This window comes from Rhinolophus ferrumequinum, chromosome 11, assembly GCF_004115265.2.
Source record: "Rhinolophus ferrumequinum isolate MPI-CBG mRhiFer1 chromosome 11, mRhiFer1_v1.p, whole genome shotgun sequence".
In the NCBI taxonomy this organism is placed as follows: Eukaryota; Metazoa; Chordata; class Mammalia; order Chiroptera; family Rhinolophidae; genus Rhinolophus; species Rhinolophus ferrumequinum.
This window is the reverse complement of record NC_046294.1, coordinates 58,943,671-58,961,137: the sequence shown is the minus strand read 5'-3', so window position 1 is coordinate 58,961,137 and position 17,467 is coordinate 58,943,671. Positions and strand designations below refer to the sequence as shown.

The following is a 17,467-nucleotide window of genomic DNA, read 5'->3' as shown; positions in this document are numbered from 1 at the left end:
GGATAAAATTCACATTCAGCTAGTTTACCTTTCTTAGTATTGTAGGAAAAGGTTCTAGGGCCTTTGACATCATAAAATTAATGAACTGTGTAAAGCGCAGGGAAATAATTTAAACTAACATCACAGTACAGAAAATGCAGAATATTTAGGTCATCTTGGAAGAAAAGAGGCATATTATTTGAAAAATTGATACTGTATTCATAAGGTAGGGTTAATTAACAAGTTCCCTGTTCTTGAAGAAGTTGTTTAGGTGTCTTTGGCTTCTGTAGGCCAGATGGAAATAGGATAATATTTGGGTTGGGGAGTAGAAAAAGAAGATGATCATGGAGATAAGGCCAGATCCTAGAGAGAACAATATATGAAGTTTGGACAATTAAGTTCACGAACTCATCCTAAAAAAAAGTGCTACACACCTCATTGCTGAATATCACTATGGTCACCTTCGAAGTACTCCCCTTGGGAAGCTATGCATTGATGCCAGCGCCTAGTCTACCCTTCAAAGCAAGTTTGGAACTCTTTTTCTGGAATGGCCATCAGAGCTGTCATCGTATTACCCTTGATGTCCCGAATATCATCAAAATATCTTCCTTTCAATATTTCCTTTATCTTCAGGTAAAGAAAGAAGTCATTGGGGGCCAGATCAGGTGAGTAGGGAGGGTGTTCCAATACAGTTATTTGTTTATTGGCTAAACAGTCCCTCACAGACAGTGCCGTGTGAGCTGGTGCATTGTCGTGATGCAAGAGCCACGAATTTTTGGCAAAAAGTTCAGGTCATCTAATTTTTTCACACAGCCTTTTCAGCCCTTCCAAGTAGTAAACTTGGTTAACTGTTAGTCCAGTTGATACAAATTCACAATGAATAATCTCTCTGATATCACAAAAAGTTAGCAACATCGTTGCAACAAGTTCATGAACTCTATTGTCAGACCTTGTATGAGAACTTTAATAGATTCTTTTGTCTCTTGGGATTAGGTACAGATGAGGAAGATGGAAAGCCACAAAAAACAGTGGCTTACATGAAATATAAATTAATTTTGCTCCTACATCATGAAATATGAAAGTGGACAGTGCAGGATTGGCACAGAAGACCTACAAGAAGATCTACAAGGACACAGAATCTTTACCCGCTTGCTCTGCCACCTGCAGCACGTGGCTTCTACCTAGGGGCCCAGAACCATTGCGGGGGCTTCAGCCATCACATTTTATTTTCAGCCCAAATGAAGGAGATAGAAATGAAGAAGGCTTCGTGATTTAAGGAGCCTTCCAGGAAATCTCAAAGGACAATGCTGCTCACATCTCATTGATTAGAATTAGTCACATGGGATTTTATATCTCACTGCAAAGGAAGCTCCTTTTTTCCTTTCTCTGTTTTGAGTGGCTATAAACCCAATTAAAATCAAGATTCGATCACCAAGCAAGAATGGGGGAGTGGATATTTGAGATTGTGTCTGACACCAGTCTTCTTTCTCTGCCACCATTTTCTTTAGCAGTTGCCTACCACTTGAGTTTATGCTGCACGAGTTTGTTTGAAACCCACTTATGTTCCCAATCTAGACTAAAATGTAAATAAATAGCTGCTGCTTCTGGTCCAATAGAAGAGAGGTGAAGTAGAGGGGGTTTATTTTTTTTCCTCTACAACTTGCTGGGAAACGTATCTTACGATGTTCAGTACTGGATACGGGTTGCTCCTTATGGAACTTCAAAAGAACAGAAACAATAAAATTCTATGGCATCATCACTCTATCTCTAAATATACAAACTTAAATTTCAATGTTATTTAAAATGGTAGGTGGTCCAGATGACCATATTCCAAGTTGGCATGAATCTGTGTGTGCCATGAGATTTTTCTGAGAGAAAAATAACTCCATGTAGTTCAAATCTAAACAAGGTAAACATCTCCAAATATCCTATAATTTGTTTTGTAGCAAGGATCATAGGAATAATAGTGGAAGCCAGAAAGAATTGGAATAAACACAGTCTTCATTTCAAAAGGATTCATTTGAGAATCAAGGTCAAAATGTCAATCAAGGTTAAAAATGTCAAAGCAGGGCAGCCGGTTTGCTCTGTGGTTAGAGCACAGTGCTCATAACACCAAGTTTGCCAGCTCTATTCCCAAATGGGCCAGTTTCAACTAGATTGAAAACAGTGAATTGACTTGGAGCTGAACTATGCCCTCCACAACTAGATTGAGAAACAACGACTTGACTTGGAGCTGATGGGTCCTGGAAAAACACACTGTTCCCCAATATTCCCCAATTAAAAAAAAAAAAAAAGGTCTAAGCAAGCTCCTATTTCTTCGGCTGCCACCCAGCTCCTGGATCAGCCAATGCAATGGGTTTTGGAGACCTGAAAGACTGCAGGCCTCCAGGTGCTTAACAACTACCTGGATGGAGGACAAGAGTTACATCAGGGGTATGTGCCATCACTAGCAAATGTGGCAGTATTGGAAGCAGTCTCTGGCCCACCACCTGCCAACTTGTATCATGCCCTACTTTGGTATAATCACTCTACCTAACAAAAGAAAGTGGTGTTTAGCCTCAAGGGACTTAGGTGGTCACTGGCACTAGGGACTCCTGAGATTAGGTAAAACTCTCCTCACTGCAGGCTCTGGGATGTCAGGGACCTCTGTTGGTCAGGAAGAGATGTTATTTGACAAAGACCCAGAACCCATGACTTTGACAAGGACCCCGTACCACATGCCAACTTGTATCATGCCCGACTGTGGTATAATCACATTAAGTCTTACAGAAAGGAAAAGGCCCACCTGCCTGGCGTGAAGAAAGCTTTGGGCAAGTCTGGCCCCACTAATGTGGAAGGCAGCACAGGAAGTGGAGGTATAGATAGTAGGAAAGATGATGATGACATGGATCTCTTTGGAACTGAGGCGGAGGAGGAAGAAAGGAAGAAGTGAAGAGGCTCAAAGAAGAGCACCTTGCGCAGTACTTGTCAAAGAAAACCAAACAACCTGCACTTGTTGCCCAGTCTTCCATCTTATTAGATGTGAAACTTGGGATGATGAGACAGATGTGGCAAAATTAGACGAGTGCGTCAGGAGCATGCGAGCAGATGGCTTGGTCTGGGGCTTTTCTAAACTAGTTCCAGCATGGTATGGAATTAAAAAACTTCAAATACAGTGTGTAGTAGAAGATGATAACGTTGGGAACAGATACGCTGGAGGAGCAGATCATTGCTTTGGAGGACTATGTGTAGTCATGCATGTGGCTGCTTTCAACAAGATCTAAAATCCATCATGGATCTTTACCCTTAAATAAAAGCTTTATAGACAAAACGAAAAACAAAACAAAACGAAAAAAAAAAAAACCAAACAAAGTCGAAGCAAGAACTAAGGGTATAAAGATGACTAGTCTTAACAAATTATTTAGCAGGGCGGCCAGATGGCTCAGTTGGTTAGAGTGCGAGCTCTTAACAATAGGGTTGTTGGTTCAATTCCCACATAAGCCAGTGAGCTGCGCCCTCCACAACTAGATTGAAGGACAACGACTTGGAGCTGATGGGCCTGGAGAAACACACTGTTTTGCAATAAAATTTATTTTAAAAATTACTTAATCATATAAAAATGTGTTACATGAAGTAGAGGTTGTACTGTAGTTGTCTCAATGAATCTATTTTAGGCTGTCAATTCACAAATTATGTCTGTCAATTTCCCTAGCCTATTGTTGGCTCCAGATTAATCATTATTGGTTTGACAAATATTTATTATTTGTTGTGTTCCAGGCATTGTGCTAAGAGCTGGATAAAACAATGCCTGCCCTCAAGGAGCTCAAAGTTCGGTGATGACAGTTTACTTATAATTTTCATCCTCGTGAATAGCAGTACCATTATACTCTGTGATCTCCGAGCTAAAAATCTAGAGTGAAAAGACGTGGATGGTTAATCAAGAACAAAGGAAAAGAGCATAGGTTTAGGACTCAGAAAACATCTATATGAAGTTCAACCCTGTCATTTACTACCTGTGCCCTTGAGCAGTTTACTTAACCTTTCTTAATTTCAGTTTCCTTCTCTGAAAATAATGAATAATGCCTTAGCATTATTTTGAGGATTAAATGATACCATGTAAATATGGGTACCTCTGGCACTTGAGATCTGGTGCATTGGCACAGTGTGTCCCTGAAATATCTGCTTTCAAGTTTAATAGCATTTTATGGTCCAGGGAAATGTTTCTTTACATCTCTTGACATACACCCTTGAATAAAAAGCAACTATGTCTAAATTTTGGGAAATCTTGTGGATTGTATCACCACCAAATTTGGAGATGAACACCAGCAATTTGGGTGGCTTTGAATAGCAGAAGCATCTAGGTAGGAGAAAAGACTAACTTTTCAGAGCCTTCCTCTCAGATGGCAAGAGTACAAGAGATTTTTGCATAGTGCAGTATCATTTTCCAGTGTACCAAGCATTCGTGTTCTTGCTTTTCTTCATGTTTTAATTTATATTTCCACAAGTCCTCATGAACCAGTGTATTATTTGCAATAATTGAACATGATGGCTGAGGGACATTTTGCAATATAAAACAATTCATATTACTCGTAAATGGGTATATATGGAGGCGAGACATAACATACATGATGTGTGAGAACACTTCTTCACATGGGCCACTGGATGGCCAGTGCGAGAATTGAGAATAGTTTTTTTATTAAAATATTTAAATAGATGCAAATAAATTTTCAAAAGGCTGTTTTGATAATTCTGATGAGCAACTTCGATATTCAACAATTATAATTTGTTTTTTCCTTTTCAATTTTAAGAGATAACTTTGAATGCTTTAGAAAAATCATTTTTAAATATATAAAATAATTGTAATTTTTCAGTTTTTCATTTACATTTTTGATGCAAAATATATTCAAAATTTGAACAGTTTGAATACAATTACATTTTGTTTTTTAATCTTTTAGAGCACCAAGAATGAGTATAAATTAAGGCCAAGATAAAAACAGAAAATATGACAGTGAAATTCAGAAAAGAAAGAAGAAAATTTGTCAAGGTAGAAAGATAAGACATCATTTTCTTCAAAAGTTTGAGCGCTTAATAATATTGTAACATTTAAATATTTAGACATATGATATGTGGACCTCTATGCACGGTTCCCATCTCCACAAAGGTTAGGCGTGAGTCTTTCAGGCAGAGTCCACACACAGTTTCCAAAGCAAGCTCTTTTTACCTGAACTGGTATTTTAGCCAATCTAAAACAATATAATTAGATCAGTAGCTACACAAATAGAAAAATCGCAAATTAAGAAACTGGCAAAGCAAATTAATAGCAAAACATAAAAATCAGCACATTTTCTGAAATATGAATAACTCGAAGAGGACTGCGTGATGGATTTATGTGATTTAAGTACTGCACAGTTTTCTTGGGGAACATAGTCCATGTGAAAAGGCTCTGTACTATGTTCTGAAATATAGAATGATTTCTGAGACAAAATGATCTTCAAGGAGGAAAAGCATGTTAAGTGGGTTTTTCCTGAAGAAGTGTTTCTGTTAATTTGATTCAATCAATAAATGTATAATGATGCTCATGTAATGTGCCCCAACACAGTTAGACAAAACTGAGAGGAGGGAATTTACAATCTAATTGAAGAGATAAGCGATATATACTCGGAATAACTAGAGAAGAGATACCAAAGGAATTGTAAACAGTGAGGTCCAAACAAATGTTATGGAGGATCGATGGAGAGAAAGATTGGTGTGATTTTGAATCATCCTTCAGGGATGACTTTATAGAGGGGCACTGAAGTGAGAGCCATAATATAATCCCTGGAACGGAGTTAGGGCCATACAGGTCCAGGGAAATCACATAACCTGTGAACTATATTTTAAAACAAATAAAATCCTATCCTTCTGTCTCCTTCTTCTTCCATAGTAATGCTATAAAGGATCCCAGTGACAGCTATATCTACATCTGTATCTATATCTATATCTATATCTATATGGGAACTGTTATGTGTATGTCTATCGGTGTGTGTGTGTGAATGTCATTAAATAGCACTCTTTTCCTCTACCTGACACTGGAGTCAGCTGACAGACAGACATAGGAGTCAGATAACCAGAGATTAAAATAGCAGCTTTATTAGTGTTAAAAAGCTAAATTGAAAGATATGGCTTTGATACGTGGTCACATTTCACCCCCAAATTGGATAGACTTACTCATCTAGACATGGGCCCATTGGATACCCTCAGACCTCCCTAAGCAGGTTCAGGCCCCGTACTACGTAGCAGAGAGCAGATCAGATACAAGGTCTCTGCAGTCAGGGGAATCCAAGTAGGTGGAAGCTATGTACAGGGATAGAGCTAGGGTGAGCTGAATGAGGCACCTAGGGTACAAAATTCAAGGAGTCCGTCACTCTCAGGATCATGAACATGTTGGCCTCATGACCCTGAGAGTGAAGGGCTCCTTTAATTGTGTGCAGAAGAAAATACAGACTGATTGGGCATAGCCTTTGGAGACAGGTAGACCTGGCTTTGTAATCTTGGTCTGTTTATTCAACCTTTCAGAGTTTGGCTGTGGTGTCTTGAGGATCTGCTTCCAAAGTGGCCCACTCACAAGGCTGGCAAGTTAATGCAGGCTGGTGGCAGGAGGCCTGAGTTCTTTGCCATGTGGACCTCTCCATTGGACCATTGGAGTGTTCTCATAACAGTGGTTGACTTCTGCCAGAAGGAATGAGCCAAGAGAGAGCACAGTGGAAGCTGCAATATTTTTTATGACCTAGGCTAAGAAGTCATGTACCATCATTTCCTCAATATTTTATTGATTATACAGTTCATTCCTATTTATTATAAGAGGGGACTATACAAGGGCATGAATAACAGGATTTTGTTATTCCATTTTGGCGGATGGCTACACAGGTCCCACATTTTTCAGGGTATTTATGGAGCCAGACTATTTTCAACACAGTCATGTGAACCGTATATTTGGAGCCAGAATGCTAAACTACATAAAGTATTCTTTGGAGTTATGAACTTGAGTTATTATAAGTTATTCAAGTCTTTAGTTTACAGTTTACTTTCATATTTTAGGTTGAACCATATGAGATTTGCTACTTTTGTGGGTGAATAATTATCCAATATTAGCAATTTCAAGTTTTCCACCTGCTACTTATAATGGTGGGACTGTAAGCTAAAACACCTTAGATCAATTTTTATGATGTTATAAATATAAAAACACTTTTCTTTCAAACCATTAGTGAACCATAATTTGAAATGAACTAGAATATTCTATTCTTCAAGCACTCCAGTTATTTGAAATATTACTATAGCTTTGATGTTCCCATAAAGTTTTCAATTCATGAGCCAAAGAATCTGTGAGGGCAATGTAACAGTGTGACTTTATGAAAATAATTTAACATCCCTGGGACCAATTTTCCTCACCTGTAAAAAAAGGAATCGGACTAGATGACATCTAAGCAGACTTTTTGCACAAAAAATTTTAACATGTCTTTATATGCTGTGTTTGAGACACTATCAGTTCCTTTCTTAAACTTAGAGTAAGAAAAATTGCATATTTAATTGAGTTGTAGGAAAAATGTCTTTAACTAAAAATGTCACTACCATATAGTATTAATAGTTAAGCTCAGGTTCCTAATGTTTTATGGTAGCTTGGAGAATCTTCCCACTTTGTTCTCTAGAAAGCATAGAGTGTCCTTCAGTAAATCAACTTTCTTAATTTGACTTGCTATATTTGTCAACATTTTTTGGGTTCACATATTTCTTCTTGTGCCAAGTATTGCATTTTTCATTTCCCACAGAATCAGGACAAACTGTACATCCCCTGCTGTGTCCAGGGCAGATCTGGCTAAATGTCAACTATGTTAATTGGTATAGAGAAAACAGCAGCCCTATTTTTATCTGATTTAAAATCCCCACAAACATTCTCTTCTAAAGTAAAGCTATGTCAGTACGGAGTGATTTAATTATAATAAAAAGTTTGGCAGATGTGTCTCTGCTGCCTTCATTTTACTGTGGCATGCACAAGTGCTGCTGTTTCCTGGCATTTCTCAGTATCTAAAAACTTAATCTTACTTTTGGAAGTTTAGAATTTGGTACTCAAAACTCATTCTGGACTTAACAATTGGAATAAAATCTCTTTGCTTTAAAGTGATATTTTTAAACAAAAGATTTATAGAGCTATCTATAGAACCTAATTTAAAAGAAAGTTTGAGCTATTTTATTCTACTTTTAAAAGTCTTATGTTAAAAATTGCGCCAGGATGAGCAGATTATGTAATATAATTGCTTTAGTTAATTGGGGTGTGGGAGGTGTGGGTGTAAAGGAATAAAAGGTAATGAACTTTGATAAATTTATACGAGCAGTAACAAGGAATGAGGGAAAACTTAATTTTATCAGAGAGTGACTATATCTTTAGTGCTCCTTCAAAATTGTATGCTTCCTCTTTAATGTTGGAATTCCCCAGAACTCTTTCTCACTCGTGGGAGCTCACTCCCAGGTTAACATCACACACTCCGTGATTTTACCAATTACTTGTATACTCATATTGTTTGAGTCTATAGCTCCAGCTTACTAAAAGCCACATTAGTATCCTTTGGTATACCAGACAGCTCCATTTGTATGTCTCATGAGCACTTCAAAATCAGTATGTCCAGTCTTCCAGTTTCTGATCTGCGTATAAGCTGCATAGAAGTTACTACTGTGTCATATAAACAAGTAAAAAGGTGAACAAACTGGAAAAGAAACTCTTCTTAGATCTACTATCAGAGAGGTGATGTCAAAGGGCAAATTGCTGCCCCCAAAATTGGAGACAGACAGGTGAGTGCAAAGAATTACAACTTATAGAGCAGAAACCCCCAACCAGGAACCTCCACAGGAAACAGTGCAGGGATAAGAAAGCCTAAAATGTAATTAACAAATTTATGGAGACTCAAACACCTGTGTAGACAAGTCCGAGGGCTAAAAACTCTAGGGGAATTCAGGCATAGTTTCCCCTCCCCACTCCCCCAGGTTCCCGCCGTCACCCCCACCTCCCTTTTGTGAGTCTTACCTCCAGGAGCTCTACCAGGCCCTTAGAGTGAATACCGGAGAAAATTCTCCTGGTGTTTCCATCAGCCGAAGAGGAAAAAGAAACATTTTTAAATACACCAGAGCATTCTGTTTTTAATAAGCTCTACCCTCAAGAGAAACTTTTGTTTTTTACCAGAATCTAATCTGCTGGGGTTTTATCAGAGCCTAGCCAACCTGGGGGAAGGGACATATACAAATCTAGTCCCCTCTGGCCATCCTGTCCCACCTAAGAGATGGGGGAAACTGAGAAGCACTGATAAAGTTCACAATCCATGGCATGGGTACAGGCTCACCAAAAGACTGAGATCCAGTCATAGGACAATAGAACACTTTTTCCCTGACACCTTACCCACCACACCATGAAAGGCCTATTTACTGGAGTTCCTTCTACCCAGTACATCATATCTGGATTTCAACAAAAAAATTACAAGAAATATTACAAGGCAAAAACATAGTTTGATGAGACTGAACAAGCATCAGACCAGAATCAGATATGGCAGGGATGCTGAAATTATCAGACTGGGAATTTAAAACAACAATGATTAATATGTTAAAGGGGTCTAACGGAAAAAGTAGACCAGATGCAAGAATAGATACATAATGTAAGCAGAGAGATGTAAATTCTAAGAGAATAAAAAAGAAATGCTAGAGATCAAACACAGTAACAGAAATGAAGAATGCCTTTGATGGTCTCTTAATAGATGAAACATGGCTGAGGAAAATCCATGACTCTGAGCTTTAGAATATGACAATAGATGCTTCTGAAACTGAGAAAGCAAAGAGAAAAAAGACTAAAGGAACAAAACAGAATATCCAAGAACTGTGGGACAACTACAAAAAATGTAAAATATGTGTAATGAGAACAACAGAAGGAAAAGAAAGGAACAGAAGCAATATTTGAAGCAATAATAACAGAATTTCCCCAAATTAATGTCAGATACTAAGCTACAGATCCAGGAAGCTCAGAGGACACCAAGCAGGATATATGCCTTAAAAAAAATTACACCAAAGCATATCATATTCAAACTTCAGAAAAATCAAATATAAGGACAAAATCTTGAAAGAAGCCGGGGGTGGGGGGGAGTCATCACCTTTAGAAAAGCAAAGATAAGAATTACACCTGACTTCTTAGAAACCATGCAAGCAAGAAGAGAGTGGAGCAAAATATTTAAAGTATGGAGAAAAAAACCCCCACTAAGTTAGCTAGTGAATTAAGACGAGAAAAGATATACAGACTGGGAAGGAAAAAAAACAAAACTGTCTCTGTTCACAGATGACATGATTGTCTACGAAGAAAATCTGAAAGAATTGGAAAAAACAAAACAAAATACCTCTCCTGGGACTAATAAATGATTATAGGAAGCCTGCAGAATACAAGGTCAATATACAAAACTCAACCACTTTCCGATATTTCAGAAATGAAAAGTGGAATTTGAAATTGGAAACGTATTATCATTTACATTTGCACTCAAAAAAGTAAAATACTTAGGTATAAGTCTAATAAAATATGTATAGGTCCTATATGAGGAAAACTACAAAGCTCTGATGAAGGATATTTAAAAAACCTAACTGAATGGAGAAATATTCCATGATCATGAATAGGAAGACTCAATATTGTTAAGATTTCAGTTCTTCCTAATGGATCTATAAATTTGACGAAGTCCCACTCAAAATCCCAGCAATATTTTATGGATATCAACAAACTGATACTAAAGTTATGCAGAGGCAAAAACCCAGAAGAGCCAACTCAATACGGAAGAAGAAGAACAAAGTTGGAGGACTGACACTACCCAACTTCGAGATAAAACAATAGACAAATAGATGAATGGAACAGAATGGAGAGACCAGAAATAGAGCCATGAAAAAGGGTTAACTAATCTTTGACAGAGGAGCAAAGGCAAAGCAATGGAACAAAGAAAGCTTCTGTACAAATAGTGCTGGAAAATTGGACATCTACATGCAAAAACAAACTAAAAGAATCTAGACACAAGTCTTACACCCTTCACAAAAATTAATTCTAAGTGGATCTTAGATATAAATGTAAAATGCAAAATTATAAAATTCCTAGTAGATAACATAGGAAAACCTAGGAGAAAACCTAGATGACTTAGGGTATGGTAATGACTTTTTTGTTACAACACCAATGGAGTGATCCATCAAAGAAATAATTGATAAGCTGGACTGTTAAAATAATAATAATAAAAAAACTTCTCCTTTCCAAAAGACAATGTCAAGAAAAAGAGAAGAAAAGACACAGAATGGGGAAAAAAATACTTGCAAAAGATACGTCTGATAAAGGACTTATCCAAAGTATACAAATAACTCTTAAAACTTAACAATAATACAACAAACAACCCAATTTTAAAAATGGGCAAAATACACGAACAGAAACCCCAGGAAAAAAGATACACATGTGTATACAGATGGCAAGTATACATATGAAAATATTGTCAACATCATTTGTCATTAGGGAATTGCAAATTGAAACAATGTGATTCCTCTACACACCTATTACAATGGCCCAAATCCGGAATGCTGAAAATACCAAATGCTGGTGACATTGTGGAATAAAAGGAATTCTCATACATTGCGGGTGAATGCAAAATGGCACACCCCTTTGGAAGACAGTTTGGCAGTTTCTTATAAAACTAAACATACTCTTACCATACAATCCAGCAATCTTGCTCCTTGGTATTTACTGAAATGAACTAAAAACTTAAGTCTACATAAAAACCTGCACATAGATGTTTATAGCAGCATTATTCATAATTGCCAAAACTTGGAAGCAACCAATATGTCCTTCAGTAGAGGAATGGATAAAAGAACTGCGGTCCATCCTGACAATGGGATATTATTCAGTGCTAAAATGGAACGAGCTATCAAGCCATGAAAAGACATGGAGGAAACTTAAATGCGCATTACTAAATGAAAGAAGCCAATCTGAAAAGGCTACATACTGTATTATTCCAGCTATATGACATTCTGGACAAGGTAAACTAAGGAGATGGTAAAAAGATCAAAGGTTGCCAGAGTTGAGGGGGAGGGACGGATAAATAGGCAGAGCACGGAGGATTTTTAGAGCAGTGAAACTCTTCTGTATGGTACTACAATGGTGAATGCATGTCATACATTTGTCGAAACCTATAGAATGTGCAACACCTAAAGTGAACCCTTTTGTAAACTATGGACTTTGGGTGACAATAATGTGCCAATGTAGGTTCATTGATTGTTAACAAATATATCATTGTGGATATTAATAGCGGAGAAGGTTGTACATGTTTGGGGATAGGGACTATGGTAACTCTTTGTTCTTTCCACTCAATTTTGCTGTGAACCTAAAGCTGCTATTAAGATATAAATTTTATTTATTTAGAGAAATCAGTGTGTCCAAACTGAATGCATCATTCTCTCCCTGTCACCTTCCCAATTTCCTCTCCCTCCAGTATCCTCTGTTTTGGTGAATAGAATCATGATATATCCAGATAACCACAGTCAGAAACCTAGGAATCAATCTAGACTCGGTGTTCTCCCTTATCTATTTCACGCAACCTCTTTATCAAGTCCTATGTATTTTACCTCCAGAATCTATATCCTTCCTCCCCTCTCTAATGACACTGCCACAATGCCCTCTATTCACTAGCCAGTTTTCCCTTGATCTGACCTCGGCCTAAGTTTTGTGAATAAGTACAACTTTTTGTTTGCTAATATTCTATCAGACAATTGTAAATCAGGCCTAATGCAGACCATAAAATGTAAAACTTAAGCTGTTCAGAACTTTCATGATAACTTACCTCATAACCAGGCTTTAATTAAATTAAAAACCAAAGCGTTACATACACAGGTAGAAGTATGAGGAAAGAGAATAATGGTTTATGGCTGTGGGACAGCTTTTAAAATATAATTTAAGTTTAGAAAATGAAAGGAACCACAAAGATCAGTTAGTCCTTCATGACATTCCTGTACCTACAATCTTTCAATGCACTTCTGTTGCCTTCGAGACAATATCCAGACTCTTTAACATGGTATACAAGGTTCTTCATGACCTGGCCTCTGTATTCCTTCCAACTTCATCTGTCCCTATTTTGCATTTACTCAGTTGTTCAGGCCAAAATCCTAGGCGTCATCCTTATACAGTCTCTTTCCCTTGAGTCACCGTCCCCAGATTCTGCTCCTCACTATTCAATCTACCAGCAAATTCTGTTGATTCTACATTTTAATATATGTAAGTCTAGCTACTTCTTTTCATTTCCATGTCTTCAACTCTACCCCTAGTCCGCGTCACTGACTGCTCTTCTGATCTAAAGCAATTCCTTCCTAACGGGTTTCCTTGCTTCTGCTCTTGCTTTCAATTCAATTCTTCATACAACAAGCATATATATATGTATATATATATATATATATATATATGTATATATTTAAGATCATGTCATTTCTCTGTTCAAAACATCTGATGACTTTTCATCTCACTCAGTATAAAATCTAAATTCCTGCCAAAGCTCTCTATATTAGTTTCCTTTTGCTGCTGTAACAAAATTACCGTAACCATAGTGCCGTACTCAACAGAAATTTATTCTGTTGCCTTATTTTAGACTCTTAACTCGGAAAGGAAGAGACATTATGGTAGACGTTAGTGACCTATGCAGGGGTTGGTTAGAATTTGTCAACTAAGTGAATTACTAGGACACTTGAGTCTGTGCAGAGTGTCAGTTACATCAGTTATTTGTGGTCTTCTCTTGTTCCATATGGGTCTGAACAAGCTGGTCTTAAAACAAAAAGAGCTTACATGGTTTGTGTTACGTATCATGGAATGGTACAATTAATCATTTTAGTTTTTGGTTCATTTCATTTTGCAAATCATTCCAGTTTTTGCTTGGTTTCTCAGTCTCCCTTCTTTTGGTCAATCTTTAGCTTAAGCTGGAAGAAAGACCATTATTTTTTTGGGCGACATGATCAAATGCACTGCTATTTAATAAGTCACAATTATGCACTGTTTTTCATGGTAGCCATATTGACCTCTATAATTATTAGACCTTCCTGTTCTTTTTGTTGGACGATGATTTGTAAACCATCCAGTGTAGCAGTGGCTGTGCAGCAGCATTGAAGACTCTGAAGATCATATATCCAGTAACTGCAATGCAGATAGACACTAAGACAAAAATTATTAGAATTTGCAAGGCATTTCAAAGCTATATTCCCAGATTTTGAAAAGTGGACAATGAAAGCATGTGACACAATCTATTTGGGTCTTTCTTATATAATCAAGTTTTTTTTTTTTTCTTTTAATTTGGATAAGGTTTGCTCAAACTTCACCAGCGTATGAAGAATTAATCCTATATCTGGTAATTGTCAAGGATACAGATCTTGAGTAAAGGACAAGGATGTCTGTTAACAATCTAGGACCTTAATCTAGGAGGCGGGGAAGAAAATAGACAAGAGGATAAAATGCAAAGCCAAGGGGATACACATACAAAGAACAACATGGCAATCAATGAGGCCTTGTTCCAGTGGTCTTGCCTGGAAATAGTCTATTTTAGGCAATCATCAGCTTGTTCCAAGGATCTAGGGCTAGCTGTCTATTCTCATAGGACATCTACCTCTGGATATTACTTAGACTCAATATGTAGGCTCCCTAAAAAGCCCTACATGATCTGGGCCTATCTCTGAGATCATCTCCTAAGTCTCTTTCTCTTCTTCACTCATTTCTCTAGCCACACTGGCCTTGCTGTTCTGCAAACAAGTTAGTCTTGTTTCTGCCTGAAAGCTATTGTCCTTATTGTTTCCTTTATGCAAACTGATCTTTTCCCCATTTTTGCATTGCTGACTCCCACAGTACACTCAAGTCACATGTCACCTCCTCAGAAAGGCTTTCCCTTGTCATCCAATTTAAAGTCCTCTTCCCGTCATTCTGTTTTTTTTCCAAACATTTTTTGGGTGTTTTTTGTTTTGTTTTTTTAAATTTTATTGGGGAAAATGGGGGAAATGGGGGAAATGTGTTTCTTCGGGGCCCATCAGCTCCAAGTCGTTGTCCTTCAATCTAGTTGTGAAGGGCACATCTCAGCTCCAAGTCCAGTTGCCGTTTTCAATCTTTAGTTGCAGGGGGCTCAGCCCACCATCCCATGCGGGAATTGAACCAGCAACCTTGTTATTAAGAGCTCGCGCTCTAACCAGCTGAGCCATATGGCCACCCTCTTCCCGTCATTCTTAATTCTTTTACCCTGCTTAATTTTTCTTCATAGCACTCTTCACTCCCCACATATGTTTCATATTTATTTATTTTTTTGTTTGTTATATTCCCTGCTTGACTACATGCACCATTCAAGAAGGCAGAAAACTTTTCCGTTTTGTTCACCGATAAGTTTTCAGGTCCTAGAACACTATCCAGCATATATAGGTGGTCAATTATTACTTGCTGATTGAATGAATACATGAAAACCTCACACATACTATGTGGAAGCCATATGAATCTATCTGCATTCCTAAAATGGCTCCATCTTTTGTATATGTGGTTTTTCTCTGCGTGGAATAATTTCTCCCTGATTCCCTCACAATTCCTCATTATCTTTCAAGACTCAGCTTATGTGTCACTACCCCTGAGAAACCAGTGTTCACTGATTCCTTCAGGAAGAAATAGGTGTCTTTTTTCTTCATTCTTAGAGTACTTTATGCATACCTCAATCGTATTACTTATTACACCGTGTTAATATTTTGTCTAAATCATCTCTGTATCATGAGAATCTACCAGAGTGCTTTGCCCATAGTAAATTCTGAGTAAATGTTTGTTGACTGATTTTATTTATAGAGTGCCAACTGTGTGTCAGGCATTGTACTAGTTTTTCACGTATATTAGTTTAATCCTGACAACAAATCTATATTATCCCTGTTTCATATATGAGAAAACCGAATAACTTGCATACACTTTTGAACTTAAGTGTATCTGGCTTCAAGTCCGGTATTTCTCCCAGTGCCTCAAAAGAATTAATAAATCTCCTTTATTTTCTTGATACTTACTGGTCAAAATTCAACATCCCAATTTCAATATCAATGTGAAAACTCTGACCTTATTTTAGTTCCATGTTGCATGGTCTAGTACTTGATTTAATTAAAAAGAATGGACTCCAGATACCTTAACAGCTCAGGTATTTATTCTGCTTCATAATTAGAGTTTTTGATGATGATTCAGGGTCAAGATTTTGTTAATCTTCCCTTTTAAGGGAAGGATTATATTTAACAACTAGTCTACATATCATCTTTCAACAGGTATAATGGATCCAAATACATTGTAAGTCATATTGAAATTGTAAAATGAATATACCTGAAAGAAAGTGTGAAAGAAGTGAGTTAAAGATAGTAAGAGATCCTTATATGTGAGAGAACCTGGAGGTTACCCTGATTATTGTCTTTTCAGCATGCTAGGTGAAGCAGTGTGTATTAAAGGCCATATAGAAGTTTATGAAAATGTAGAAGCATATGAATTAGTATCATGAGACACTCAAGCAGTGAGTTGCCCAGGCTCTAATGTCAGATAGACCTGAGATCTAATCCTAGCTACCCCACCTAATACATTTAAGCAAGTCCCTTAATTTTATCTCAGCCTCAATTTCTTCATCGGTACAATGGTGAGAGCACAAGTGTATTAGGCAGGGCAGCTAATTTCAGAGTCGTAATTGAACAAAACAAATCAAAGTCAATACAGGTTTTCCTGGTCATGCAGTTCTCCTGGGCAGCACTCCCCTAAGGATTAATTTGGGGCCCCAGGGTTCTTCCATTTTGTGGTTTTGACCTCCTCTAAATTCTCTGAAGTCTTTATTCATTGGGTAGATAGGGGGAAAAAAATGTGGAGCATGTGTAGGAGTTTTTAGAGGTTTTGTGGGCCAAGCTTTAAATGCCTTTCATCATTTCTGTCCACATTCTATTGGACAGAAGTCAGTCACATGACCACAATTAATTACAAAGGAGGCTAGGAAATGCAGTCTGTGTGCTCAGAAGAAAAGGAAACAGTTTGGGGAACACAAAGCTGTCTCTGCCACTTAAGGTCATAAAGTAGCTTTAGGGTTTAACTGAGATAGTGCACGTAATGTGTAGCATAGGGTAAGTAATCAACAAAGTAACGTTCTTATTATAATCACAAGTATGTATACTGAGGCCCTGAATAAGGATTCCACAGTTGGAAGTGGGGTACTTGCTTTGAGGTTCCAGTAGGAGAACTCAGCTACATTCAAAGAAATGTCTTTACCTTTTTGTAAGGTTATATAAGATTATGATCTTTAACTGATTTGGCAGCATCAAGAAATAACAAACAGAAATGTCAGGGAGGAAGGGGTTGCCAGGTGTTTGTATTAACTTAGCTAACAGAATGTCAAAAGATTATAATTTAGATAACCCTAATGTCTAAGAATGGGAATAAAGAATTATAGGCTCATTGGATTTGGGAAAG

At 37.4% G+C, this 17,467-nt stretch overlaps 1 pseudogene; it reads left to right on the top strand.

Annotated features, from left to right (window-relative positions):
- The first annotated feature begins 2,331 nt into the window (after positions 1–2,331).
- Positions 2,332–3,242, top strand: LOC117029845 (elongation factor 1-beta-like; annotated as a pseudogene).
- The last annotated feature ends 14,225 nt before the right edge of the window (positions 3,243–17,467 follow it).